At 43.8% G+C, this 11113-nt stretch overlaps 1 protein-coding gene across 3 annotated transcripts in view; it reads left to right on the top strand.

Moving 5' to 3' along the window:
• Positions 1-1590: 1590 nt before the first annotated feature.
• The window catches only part of LOC137375466 (AP-2 complex subunit mu), a 72650-nt gene continuing 63127 nt past the window's right edge, over positions 1591-11113 (top strand). The window contains exon 1 of one of the 3 annotated variants that reach the window (XM_068042753.1): positions 1591-1685. The gene's annotated coding sequence lies outside the window, so the exon portion shown is untranslated. Of the gene's footprint in view, positions 1690-5442; positions 5466-11113 lie in introns of those variants that run through there. The other 2 variants (XM_068042754.1, XM_068042756.1) reach the window with 2 other exon arrangements.

Here is an 11113-nt window from a genome sequence, read left to right as displayed (position 1 = left end):
TTGTGTCTTCTGCAGATTTAGCTACCATGCCATCACTCTCCTCATCTAAGTCATTGATATAAATTGTAAAACGTTGAGGCCCCCGCATGGACCCCTGCGGGTCTCCACTTGCCACATCCTGCCACTCAGAAAATGACCCAATTATGCATACTCCCTGTTTTCTGCCAGCCAGCCAATCTTCTATCCATGTTAATATGTTACCCCCTACACCATGAGCTCCTACTTTGCGCAATAACCTTTTATGTGGCACCTTGTTAAATGCCTTCTGGAAATCCAAGTACAGTATGTCAATGGGCTCCCCTTTATCCACGTCACATGTTACTCCTTCAAAGAACTCCAATAAATTGGTTAAACATGATCTCCCTTTCACAAAACCATGCTGACTATTCCCGATTACTTTGAGTTTTTCTAAGTGCCCAGCTACAACCTCCTTAATGGTCGATTCTAACACCTTCCCCACGAGAGACGTCAAGCTAACTGGCCTATAGTTACCTGTTTCTGCCTTCCCTCCACCATCACCCCCTTCTTAATAGAGGGGTGAAATTTGCTATTTTCCAGTCTGATGGAACCTTTCCAGAATCTAGTGAATTTTGAAATATTAACACCAACGTATCTACTACCTCATTAGCCACGTCTCTTAAGACCCTAGAATGAAGCCCATCAGGACCTGCGGACTTGTCAGCCCGCAGCTCCATCAGTTTGGTCAGTACCGTTTCGCAGGTGATTGTAATTTCACCAAGTTCCTCTCTTCCTTCCACCTCCTAATTTACAGCTATTACTGGAATGTTTTTAAACTGTCATCAGGAAAAAGGGAAAGCACACCAGAGATCATTAGCTTTTGTGGGCAGCTTTCTTCAAGGTCAGCGATGAGTGCTGTTTTTCCGTCGCTGACCGCAAAATCCGGGCCACTTATCAGCTAACATGGCAGCCAGGAAGGGAAATTGGGTGGGAATAGGATCAAGGGAGCAGGAGGTAGGTCTCAAGATTAGAGATGGCTTGGGGGAGACAGGAGTTCATCAACGTGAGTGAATATTGTGTCCAGTTCTGGACACCACACTTTAGGAAAGATATGAAAGGTTTGGAGAGGTTGCAGAAAAGATTCATAAGAATGGTTCCAGGGATGGAGGAGTTCAGTTACGTGGATAGATTGGAGGAGCTGGGACTGTTCTCCTTGGAGAAGAGAAAGTTGAGAGTATATTTGTTAGAGATGTCCTGAGGGGTCTGGACAGAGTAGAGAAAGAGAAACTGTTCCCATTGACAGAAGGATCCAGAACCAAAGGATTTCAGGTGATTGGCAAAAAAAACAAAGGTGATACCAGGATAAACTTTTTTCCACAGCCAGTGGTTAGGATCTAGAATGCACTGCCTGAGAGTGTGGTGGAGGGTGTGGGTTTCAAAAGAGAAACGGATAGTTATCGGGAGAGAAAAAAGTTGCAGGAATATGGGGAAAGGGTGGTGGAGTGGGATTAGCTGAATTGCTCTTGCAGAGAGCTGACACCATTGTCGATTGATGAATGGGCATCACCGCTCATTCATAAAGAGCGGGGCACGGTCACATGATGTCCATCCCACGTGCGTTATGACGCAACGCGCCCTGCGTGCCATGTCATGTGACCTGCGCAGCAGCTGGGCTGAGGCAGGAAAGCAGCGGCGGACATTTTGTGAGGAGTAGCCGGAAGCAGCGGGTAGGTGAGAGCGGCGCTCTGGAGGTGGCAGGCGGGCTGCCGTTGCTGGGAGCTGCCGTCCTCCTCTCCCCCGGCCGCCCAGGGTGGAGAGGCACAGCGGCTGCAGCCCGAGGTGGCACTATGCGAGCATGGTGCCGGCCGCGAAGGCGGAGGGGTGGCGGACATTTTGTGAAGGGCGGCCCCAGGTTTTAGGGGGTTTACAGGGGTGGCAGAGGAGGAGGGGAGACCTGGCAAGTGGAGCTGCCGGGCAGCTGTGTGTCCATACCCTGCCTGGTAGCTGAGGTACTGAACACTGATCGGGGGTGTGGGCATCAAGTGAAGATTGCTGTCCCGGGGCCCTCACTGAAGGTGGGGCTAGTCATTATATTGTGTTGGCATCGATAAACCGCAGAGAGATTGCACCAACCTCAGGGACATTGTATCCACCCACCCCCACCTCACTTGCTGATAACCTGTGACTTTTCTAATATTTGTCAGTTCCGAAGAAACTGACCCGAAACGTTAACTCTGCTTCTCATTCCACAGATGCTGCCAGACCTGCTGAGTGGTTCCAGCATTTCTTGTTTTTAGTCCAGGCAGTAGTTTGGCTCAGTTAGCAGCACTCCCTGGGTGAGAGCTTCGTGGCTATATTCAGTATTGAGGGCCTACAGCACTGGCTGAGGTGCCCTCCAGTGTTAAACCCATACCCCATCCACCTGCTTCAGTGGGTGTTGAAGATACCATAGCATTATTCAGTGAACAACAGGGCATTGTAGGTCTCTGGCCATTGCTTCCCCCTCTCAAACAATGCCACTAAGAAAAGAAAACCACATGTATTTCATGGTTATTTGTGGGATCTGGCTGTGTGTGCAAATTGGATTTTGTGCTCGATTCTTTGGAGCAGACTTGCTCCCACAGCCATCTGTCTGGCGTGAGAGTGCTATCCACTCAGCAATGGCTTAACAGAAATATTTAGGGCACAGGATGCCACTCGGCCCATTATGTCTGCTGGCCAAAAAAGAACCTTCTAGTCTCACCTTCCATCTCTTTGTGTGTAGCCCTGTAGATTATGGCATCTCATGTGCACATCCAAGTGCTTCTCAAATGTGATGAGGGTTTCTGCTTCTACCTCCCTTTCAGACAGGGAGTTGCAGACGCCCACAACCCTCTGATTCTGATTTGGAGCAGGCATGCTAGCCAATTCACTTCTCTTCCCTGTCCTTGCTGAGGGAGTCTTAATTGTAGTTCAGCACAGATGAGTGATCCATAGAAAACAGAAATTAGGAGCAGGAGTAGGCCATTCGGCCTTTCGAGCCTGCTCCGCCATTCATTATGATCATGACTGATTGTCCAACCCGTAGCCTGTTCCTGCTTTCGCCCCATACCCTTTGATCCAAGAGCTATATCTAACTCCTTGAAAACATACAATGTTTTGGTCTCAACTGCTTTCTGTGGTAGTGGTTCACCACTCTCTGGGTGAAGAAATTTCTCCTCGTCTCAGTCCTGAAAGGTTTACCCCATATCCTTAGACAATGACCCCTGGTTCTGGACTCCCCCACCATCGGGAACATCCTTCCTGCATCTACCCTGTCAAGTCCTGTTGGAATTTTATAGGTTTCTATGAGATCCCTCTTCACTCTTCTGAACTCCAGCGAATATAATCCTAACCGACTCAATCTCTCCTCATACGTCAGTCCCGCCATCCCAGGAATCAGTCTGGTAAATCTTCGCTGCACTCCTTCTATAGCAAGAACATCCTTCCTCAGATAAGGAGACCAATACTGCACATAATATTCCAGGTGTGGCCTCACCAAGGCCCTGTATAATTGCAGCAAGACATCCCTGCTCCTGTACTCGAATCTTCTCGCTATGAAGGCCAACATACCATTTGCCTTTTTTACTGCCTGTTGCACCTACATGCTTACCTTCAGCGACTGGTGTACGAGAACACCCAGGTCTTGCTGCATATTCCCCTTTCTGTTTATAGCCGTTCAGATAATCTGCCTTCCTGTTTTTGCTACCAAAGTGGATAACCTCATATTTATCCACATTATACTGCATCTGCCATGCATTAGCCCACTCACTCAACTTGTCCAAATCACCCTGATCCAATTTATAACCACCTGATCTCTGGTTTAGTACTACTCCATATATATATATATATATACACACTTTACCTGTGATCTTATTACTGGTGAATGATTTGAACTTGAGTTCTGTTTGTATTTGGCAATCAGTTTAGAGATGCTGAAATTAGGTTCACTAATTCTGTTGACATAAAAACAGCATGTTAACTCCTGTTTTGTATTATAATGTACACTTTATTGCAGATTTTAGTATAGTATATCTGCATCATATTTATATACGTGGCTAATTTCTGTAATTACGTAGACAGTGGAATATCAGATCCTTTGAGATCTAAGCAAATCACAATATTGGGTTAACTTTGACTAAGCAGGTTGAAGCCTACTTGAAGGTGTAGTTCATACATTGGGTCATAAACTTGCCCTGATCCTTGTGTAATTTATTTACCTATGTGATTGCATCACAACTTCCAATTGTAATTAGGAAAGCTAATAGAATGTTATCGTTTATTGCCAGGAGAATTGAATACAAAAGTAGGGAGGTTATGCTTCAGCTATACAGGGCATTGGTGAGACCACATCTGGAGTACTGTGTGTACAGTACTGCTCTCCGTATTTAAGGAAGGATGTAAATGCGTTGGAGGCAGTACAGAGAAGGTTTCCTAGACTAATACCTGGAATGGGTGGGCTGTCTTTAGAAGAGAAAGAGGTGACATGATTGAAACATATAAGATCTTGACTGGTCTTGATAGGCTGGATGTAGAAAAGATGTTTCCCCTTGTGGGAGAATCTCGAACTAGGGGTCACTGTTTAAAAATAAAGGGCTACCCATTTAAGACAAATGAGAAATTTTTTCTCTGAAGGTTGTGAGTCTGGGATTCTCTTCGTCAAATGGCAGTGGAAGCAGAGTGTCTGAATATTTTTAAGGCAGAGGTAGATAGATTCTTGATAAGCAAGGGGGTGGAAGATTATCGGGTAGGTGGAAATGTGGAGTAATCAGTTCAGCCATGAACTTATTGAATGGTGGAGCGGGCTCGAGTGGCCTGCTCCTAATTCATATGTTTGTAATTGTAATATGTAGTGTATTAAAAGCAGAGAAGTGACATTCTGTAAATCCACAAAATATTGATGTAAGTGAGCATTCAGTGATGGCAGATTGATTGTGAGTTTTTAATTTCAGTCACTTTTTTTTTGTACCATTAAAGTATAAAATTGGTTTGGAAGCCGTTAATTTCAATATCCAGGCTGAATGTAATACAACAACTTCACATTGCATTGTATATTTACTGTGCCAAACGAAATTCACACTCAACGTCACTACTGTGTAATGGTTCTGTAGGCTTTTCATACCATATCCACTTGAATAGTGGAAGACACCTAGCAATACAGTACAGTTCTGATGGATGGACTGCATTTGAAGCAGTAACTTGTTTTTGTATCTGATAGTATCTAACCTGTGTTCATCACAATCAAGATGCTGCACTTTGCATGTGAAAATTATTTTTAAAGAGAAAAACAGTCATTGACCTGGAGCTTGAAATTTACAAGTATCAATTGAATGACCTCAGCAGCTGCATTGATTCTGGCTGCTTGCTTAGAGGACAACCTTTAAAGGAGCTCACATGTCAGTTAAGGCAATGTCACAAGAGGTCGATTACTTTTTATTTCTTCATGATTGCTGATGGATCTGCTGACTGTTCTGTTTTCAGCTTTTGCCGTAAGCCTTTTCTTATGTATAATTGTGGGTTTTTCCTGCACAAATTTGGGTTTTGAGCTGTATAATACCAGGGTGGAGTACTGGTGCTAGGAGTAATATTAGCTAAATTCAGACCATTTTGCTAGATATGATATTGATACTTGCTTAAAGCTCATCAGCTTGAATTTTTCTGATACTGTGTTGGTCCCACTGTGTGACATCAGTCTATTCACAGCGACTGGACTAGTTTGGAGTTGCTTTGTCACAAGTCAAGTTCCCATGGTCACAGGTTTAATTCTGCTTCTGTTATTGGGCTGAGATTTCTGGTTTTTGCCAGGATAGGAAATTATAACATGACTTCATTCATTTAAGCAGTAAAGCTGACTGTAGTTACTTACCTAGCTGATTTTAGACTTGATTGCAGTCCATAATTAGTCTTGGTAGCCAGTCTGAACATTATACAGTCTGCTTTATGTTTTAGGGAAAATGAAGTTGAGAGTGTGTTTCTGCCTCTGTTCAGTGCAGTTACAACATTTCTAACAGCCTGAACTTGCTCTAAGATGAGTAATAGGATTAAAATTGTGTGTGGATTCCTAATTGCTCAATACATTTTATCCTTGGTTCAGCCTTGAGGGAGATTTGACCTCTTTTGCAACTTGTTAGCTTGCTACTTATAGCATACAACTAGATGACCAGAGTATAACATTAACCAGTCTAAACTAAGTTCAGAATTTTGTCTCCCTGTACCACAGGTTGGTGGATATGTCCTACAATCTCCCTGTGAAAATTGCATTGATTAGTCTCTTAAAATAAGGCTGCATAGATATCTGGTTAGGAAGAGGATTGAATGTTGTAGCTACAGATATGATTGTGGTCTACAGGAAGTGGTGATTTCTTTCAAACTTGAGCAATGGAATGGTTGCCTTTTGGAAAACAATTTGCCAGGCTCAAATAGATTGATTGGATAAGTATATTTCCTGAGTTCTGCTTGATTAAAATTTGGGGCGCACTAAGACACTTAGCATTTTTTTCCCGTTCTGATGAACAGTTATAGACCTGAAACACGCACACTGTACAGATGCTGCCAGACCTGCTGACTGTTTACAGCATTTTCTGTTTTTATTTCAAATTTCCAGCATCCGTAGTATTTAGCTTTTGTGTAATTTTTTTGCCTTTGTGAAGTGGGGTAGATTGTCCTTGGCCTGTCTTATCGCGTGCCTATCTCTTCAATTTATGACTTTTATCACTGGCACTTCAGTAATATAATTTTGCTGTGAAAATTTTCATTCTTTGACCATTTGAAACAACTGGGAATACAATTCTAGATTATTTTTTCCTTCAAGCTTGGACTTTTATTTATAAAAAATAATTCTCAGCAAATGGGGATCGCGAGCAAAGTAGGCAAATCTTGCCCACCCGTTTACCTGTATCTGGAGGGAGAATTTCGAGCTGTATAATAGGGTGAAGAACAGTTTGGTAGAAGACCTGTTACAGGTGGGGAGAAAGGTTTGATGTAATGAATCAAAAACAGTAGACAGAATGATACTTTGGCTGAAATGCTGTATAGCGTATTGGTACCAGTGGATGAATGACCTGCATAAGTCTTATTTGTAACAGATAACTGTATGTGATGTCCTTGTTTCAGGGTTTGAATTTTGTATTTGCCTGAGAGATAGCTAATCAGGCTTCCACAGAACAAATAGTGAATGGAAAAAAACAAGAAAAGCAATAGCTGAAATTTAGAATGCATATGAAAGATAACTATTAAAAAAAAAACTTGACCATTTGCTCATGTTTAGATTAAAACTAGCACAGTGCAACAGCAAAGCTTGTGATTTGTATTTTGCTGCATTTTTTGGTTATCCTGTTTTAGATACAGACCGGTCTGTAGATTTAGAACCATAGAATGTTTACAGCAGAGAAGGGGCCATTTGGCCCATTGTGTCCGTGCTGGCTCTGTGCAAGAGCAACTCGCCTCGTCCCACTACCCTGCCTTTTCCCTGTAACCCTGCAAACTTTTTCTCTTCAGATAATTGTTCACTCTTTTGAAAGGTACAATTGAATCTCCGTCCACCCCACACATTCAGACAGTGCATTCCAGATCCTAACCACTCGCTGCATAAAACAAAAGTGAAAAAGTCTTTCCTCATGTCTCCTTTGCTCGTTTTTTAGGGGCGGCGCAGTGGTTAGCACCGCAGCCTCACAGCTCCAGGGACCCGGGTTCGATTCCGGGTACTGCCTGTGTGGAGTTTGCAAGTTCTCCCTGTGTCTGCGTGGGTTTTCTCCGGGTGCTCTGGTTTCCTCCCACAAGCCAAAAGACTTGCAGGTTGACAGGTAAATTGGCCATTATAAATTGTCACCAGTATAGGTAGGTGGTAGGGAAATATAGGGACAGGTGGGGATGTTTGTTGGGAATATGGGATTAGTGTAGGATTAGTATAAATGGGTGTTCGGCACAGACTCGGTGGGCCGAAGGGCCTGTTTCAGTGCTGTATCTCTAATCTAATCTAATCTTACCAATCACCTTAAATCGGTGCCCTCTGGTTCTCCATTCTTCTGCCAACAGGAACAGTTTCTCCCTGTCTACTCTGTCCAGACCCTTCATGATTTTGAACACCTCAATTAAGTCACCCCCTCCAGCTGCCTCTGTTCTAAGGAAAACCGATCCAATCTTTCCTCAGAGCTGCCACTTTTAAACCGTGGCAGCATTCTTTTAAATCTCCTCTGTACTCGCTCCAGAACAATTATGTCCTTCCTGTAATGTGGTGACCAGAACTGTATGCAGTACTCCAACTGTGGCCTAACCAATGTTTTATACAGTTCCAGCATTGCATCCCTGCTTTTGTATTCTGTACCTCGGCCAATAAAGGAAAGCATTCCATATGCCGCCTTAACCAGTCCTGCCAACTTCAGGGACCTGTGAACATGCGCTCCAAGGTCTCTCACTACTTCCCCTCTCCATTTCCTCCCTTTTATTGTTTATTCCCTTGCTTTGTTTGCCCTCCCCAAATGCATTCCCTCACACTTCTCCGGATTGAATTCCATTTACCAATTTTCCGTCCACTCAACCAAACCATTGATATTCTGGAGTCTACAGCTGTCCTCTTCACTATCAACTACATGGCCAATTTTTGTGTCATCTGCAAATTTCCCAATTGTGCCTCCCACATTTAAGTCCAAATCATTAATATATGCCACTAACAGCAAGGGACCCAACACTCAGCCTTGTGGAACGCCACTGGAAACCGCTTTCCATTTGCAAAAACATCCGTCAACCACTACCCTTTGTTTCCTGTCACTGAGCCAATTTTGGGTCCAACTTGCCACATTCCCCTGTATCTCATGGGCTTTCATTTTTCTGACCAGTCTGCCAAGTGGGACCTTGTCAGATGCCTTACTAAAATCCATGTAGACCATATCCACTGCACTACCCTCCTCACTCCTCGTTACTGCTTCAAAAAAGTCAACAAATTTAGTAAAACACGACCTTACCTTAACAAATCCATGCTGACTATCCCTGCTTAATCTGTGCCTATCTAAGTGGCAGTTTATCCTGTCTGTCAGAATTGATTAATTTACCCACCATTAAGGTCAGACCGACTGGCCTGTAATTATTTGGCCTATCCTTCGCACCCTTTTTAAACAATGGTACAACGTTCGCAGACCTCCAACCCTCTGGCATCTCACCTGTATCTAGTGAGGATTTGAAGATGATCCTCAGAGCATCCGTTATTTCCTCCCTGGCTTCCTTCAACAACCTGGGATACAAGCCATCCGGCCTGGACGATTTATCCACTTTCAAAGATGTCAGACCCTCTAGTACTTCCTCTCATTGTGTTTATTGTATCTAATATTTCACACTTCTCTCTCACTACAATGTCTGCATTATCCCTCTCCTTTGTGAAGACAGAGACAAAAAACAGATTAAGAACCCTACCCACATCTTCCACATCCATGCATTAGTTCCCTTGTACATCTCTGATAGGCCCTACCCTATTCTCTTGCTCTTAATGTACTGATAAAACATCTTTGGGTTTTCCTTGATTTTACCTGCCAATAATTTTTCATGTCCTCTCTGCTTTCCTAACTTCCTTTTTTACTTCTCTTTCTATACTCTTCTCGGCTTTCTAAAGTATTAAGATATTTGTGACAGTCATAAGCTTTCTTTTTCTGCTTTATCTTGCCCTGTATGCTTAATCAGGGGGCTCTAGATTTGGCCGTTCCACCTTTCATCTTTGTGGGGGCATGTCTACACTGTGCCTTTAAAATCTCGCTTTTGGATGCCTCCCACTGATGTGCCACTGATTTTCCTTCAAGTAGTTGTGTCCAGTCCACTTTCACCAGATCACCTCTCAGCTTCGTAAAATTTGCCTTCTCCTTAATTAGAACTTTTACCCCTGTTTTATCTTTGACCTTTTCCTTGATTATGCTGAAACTAACTGTATTATGGTCACCATCTCCAAAATGGTCATCCACTTGCCCAGCTTCAATACTGAAGACTAAATCTAGAATTGTACCCCCTCTCGTACTTATGAATAAAGTATATTTTGGAAATTTAAAAAAACTTATTACGTGTTGGCTAAAAAGGTTATTTTGAATGCAGTTCCATCATTTTGTGCCCTCTGACCTTCACGCTTTGTATCCCAGTTGATATTAGGGTCGTTGAAACCCCCCCAACTATTGCCATATAGTTTTTGCACTCAGAAATTTTCCTACATTTCCCTCCCACTATTTGAGGGTCTGTCGTACACTGCTAGTAGTGTGGCTGTCCTTTTTTATTTCTGAGCTCAGCCCATAGGGCCTCATTTGACAGCTGTTGTCTGGCGAACTGACCTCTACCTTGGAGAGGCTGAGCGCCAACTCTCAGACACTTCTTCCTACCTCCCCTTGGACCATGACCCCACCACTAAACATCAAGCTACTGTCTCCAGGACTGTCACTGACCTCATCTCCTCCCGAGATCTTCCCTCTACAGTTTCCAACCTCATAATCCCGCAACCCCGGACAGTCCACGTCTACCTCCTTCCCAAAATCTACAAACAGAACTGTCCTGATAGACCCATCGTTTCAGCCTGTTCCTGCCCCACTGAACTTATTTCTTCCTATCTTTTCTCCCGTGGTTCAGTCACTTCTCACCTACATCTGTGACTCTTCTGACACCCTACGTCATTTTGACAATTTCTAGTTTCTTGGCCCTAACCTCTGCCTCTTCACTATGGATGTCCAATCTATCTCCACCTCCATCCCCCACAAGGATGGTCTGAGGGCTCTCCCCTTCCTTCTAGAACCAAGGTCCAACCAGTCTCCGTCCACCACCACCACCCTCCTCTGCCTGGCTGAACTTGTTCTTACAATGAAACACTTCTCTCTCAACTCCACTCACTTCCTTCAAATAAAAGGTGTTGCTATGGGTACCTGCGTGGGTCCCAGTTATGCCTGTCTTTTTGTGGGATATGTCGAATATTCCTTGCTCCAGTCCTACTCCAGCCCTGTCCCTCACCTCTTTTTCCGGTACATTGATGACTGTATCGGTGCCGCTTTCTGCTCTCGCCCCGAACTGGAAAATGTCATCAACTTTGCTTCCAGTTTCCACCCTTCTCTCACTTTTACATGGTCTATCTCTGACACTTGCATTCCCTTCCTCGACTTCTCTGTCTCCATCTCTGGGG

Source organism: Heterodontus francisci, chromosome 11 (genome assembly GCF_036365525.1).
Source record: "Heterodontus francisci isolate sHetFra1 chromosome 11, sHetFra1.hap1, whole genome shotgun sequence".
Taxonomy (NCBI): Eukaryota; Metazoa; Chordata; class Chondrichthyes; order Heterodontiformes; family Heterodontidae; genus Heterodontus; species Heterodontus francisci.
This window is presented reverse-complemented; position numbering and strand designations above follow the sequence as displayed.